The following is a 3026-nucleotide window of genomic DNA, read 5'->3' as shown; positions in this document are numbered from 1 at the left end:
CTTGTGTTTCATAAAGGGTTATGAAAGCTCTCCATTAGAAATATAGCAGCTGTGCTTCTAAAAAGTCCTTGCCTGGTTAGACTTTCTGATAATGTCTCAATTCAAGTACTTCTCCTTGGAGTTCCATACTATTCAAGATGCTGTATTAGATCCTTTTACATTTTGCATACAGCTCTTGGTGATGAAATTTGAGCTTTTCAAAATTGCTCTCCCAATTCCATCCACAAAATGCAGACAAAAAGACAAAAAAATTTGAAAAAATTTGTATCTGTTGATAGTGCATATACTTTTATTTTCCATTACAAACATAAAATGTAGTAAAATGTTTCATAGCAATTACTCTGAACTAGGTTGTGGACACATTCTCATGTAAATAATATACTGTGTTCAAGTAAAAAGTTTGAGGATCCAACATTTTAATATGCCTGTGGTCCTAAAACCAATACCTTACTGATATTGACTGATAAATACAACTTCCCATAAGTACAGAAGTTTTCCTTGTATCTTTTTAATATATATTTTTATTGTAAAGACACTGTACACAGGGGTTACAGTTACATAAGGAAGGAAGGATATTCTTTATTTCATTATATAACACAAAACAGAAAGTAAATGTTGTTTAGATGATTTTTTAAAACACAGTCTCTCAGGTGCTGGGAGGGTGATTCATTGTAGAGTGCTTGCCTTGCATGCATGAGGTCCTGGGTTTGATTCCTCAGCACCACATAAGCAGAAAAAGATGGAAGAGATGCTGTGACTCAAGTAGTACCACTAGCCTTGAGCTGAAGAGCTGAGAGACAGCACCCAGGACCCAGAGTTCAAGCCCCAAACCCAACAAAAAGAAAACAAAACACAGTCTCTCATTTTTGTGTGCTCAACATTGTAACACTAGTGTTTCAGTCTAGGGCTAAGATTTTAGGTGTGGACATTTATCAACACTCCTGATTCAGATTCTAATTGATAAAATTTTAATCAATATTTTGTTCTTATTAATTTTGCTCTTTGTAAATTCACATATACCTATAAAAAACAGTGTGGCCATCCCAATAACATTCTCAAAGTACTTCCTAATGATGACTTACAAAAAGTTGTTTTATATTACAACAAGGAAAACAATGCTACAAATAAGGAAAACCAATACATAAATATTAATGATTAATAAAATAAAAAATTACCGCTGTTTCCAGTATTTGAAATGTACTACATATTCGATTTATTATTTTCTCATATTGCTGTACATTTAAAACTGCCTAAGTCTATGATGTTCATCAAGAATTTTATAGGCTATGAGTAGCCTTTAAAGATTATTATTATTAAGATTATTATTTATGGTTCATCTCATCATTTGTATATGGCTTATACCATCATTTGTTCCTCACTAACATATAAAGTAAAGAAGCCTTTAAATTTTAACAGAAACTGTGCAGTTAATGTCTTAAATCTGCTTCTTTACACAAACACTTTGCAACTTCTCATTAGTAAAGTTTCTATAAACTCTGAAATGTACATATTTAGTAGTATGTACCATGAATCTTAAATGCTTTATGAAAAAGTTTTACAACCTGCTAAATAGTCTTAATTTTGGCATATATGAGCAAATTCCCAAAATTAAACATATTTAAACCATTAAAACTTTTAACAAACCTTAACACTTTCTATAGTGTTCATTAGGGCAGGTTCCTTGTACAGAATAATTGAATTCCTCCTCCTACACATCTGTTGAACAACAAATATCTGGTATTATTTTGTTTTTGACATGTCAAACTTGACTTTATTCTTAAATGTGTTCTTATGTAAGAAATACATGGTTCTAAAATTTCATGACAATTCTTTTTTTTTTTTGTCGTTTGTGGGGCTTGAACTCTGGGCCTGGGCGCTGTCCCTCAGCTCTTCAGCTCAAGGCGAGCGCTCTACCACTTGAGCTACAGCGCCACTTCCGGTTTTCTGGTGGTTTATTGGAGATAGGAGTCTCACGGTCTCTCCTGCCCGGGCTGGCTTTGAACCGCGATCCTCAGATCTCAGCCTCCTGAGTAGCTAGGATTACAGGCGTGAGCCACCAGCGCCCGGCTTCACGACAATTCTTTTGAATTTAATTTTTGTGGAATTGTCTAGTTTAAGAAAATCAATTACACTTTATGTATAAAAAATGTTCTGTGCTCAATTTAGTAGCACATACACTAACATTGGAACAATAAAGAGAAGAATAGCCCCTGAATGAGGATGACACTCAACTTCGTGAAGGATTCTAGATTTTTAAAAGAACAGATGCTGGAGGGGATGTGGACAGAAGGGAACCTTAATGCATTGTTGTTGGGAGTTTAAACTTGTTCAAAGACTTTGGAAAGTAGTATGGCAGTTCCTCAAAAGACTACAATAGAGCGCCCCTAAGTCCCAGCAATCCCATTTTGGGCATTCACCCAAATGATCACAAACAAGACCATACTAAAACTACCAGCAAAACTATGTTCATTGCAGCATTATTTACCAAAGCTAAGATACAGAACAAAACCCGAGGCCCCACAGTAAACGAATGGATCAAGAAAATGTGTGTGTGTGTGTGTGTGTGTGTGTGTGTGTGTGTGTGTGTGTGTGTGTGTGTGTGTACTGGAATTCTATGCCTCCATCAGAAAGAATGACATCACCCAGTTTGTTAGGAAATGGAAAGACATGGAAAAAATTATATTAAGTGAATTAAGCCAGGCCCAAAGAAGTGAAGTAAGCCAGGCCCAAAGAAAGATAAGCCCCATGGTTTCCTTAATTGCAATAACTAGTATGTGTCTGCTACAAGCAGAAAACATCATATAAGTTGATGTTAGGCAAAATGAACCCCAAGATAAGGATTCAAATGGTTTTTATTTCTTGCGATTGTTTCTAAGATATTTATAAGATGAATTCTTTGTTGCTTTGTATTTTCCTCCTGCAAGCTAAAGCCCCTGATTTCACTGTGTTTGGTGTTGGTATACTTTGTGCAGTGGAAGGGAAACACAAATCGTTTAAAAAGGGATGCAGGTGGACCCATTGCAACA

General features: G+C 35.4%; 1 non-coding gene across 1 annotated transcript; it reads left to right on the top strand.

Moving 5' to 3' along the window:
- Nucleotides 1-2153: 2153 nt before the first annotated feature.
- LOC122127681 lies at nucleotides 2154-2255 on the top strand. The gene has a single exon (XR_006151248.1). It is a non-coding gene; the product is annotated as a U6 spliceosomal RNA (small nuclear RNA).
- Nucleotides 2256-3026: the final 771 nt, after the last annotated feature.

This window comes from Dipodomys spectabilis, unplaced genomic scaffold (assembly GCF_019054845.1).
Source record: "Dipodomys spectabilis isolate Male_0828 unplaced genomic scaffold, ASM1905484v1 ptg000307l, whole genome shotgun sequence".
NCBI classification, from domain to species: domain Eukaryota; kingdom Metazoa; phylum Chordata; class Mammalia; order Rodentia; family Heteromyidae; genus Dipodomys; species Dipodomys spectabilis.
The sequence above is the reverse complement of the archived record's forward strand: the minus strand, read 5'-3'. Positions and strand labels throughout refer to the sequence as shown.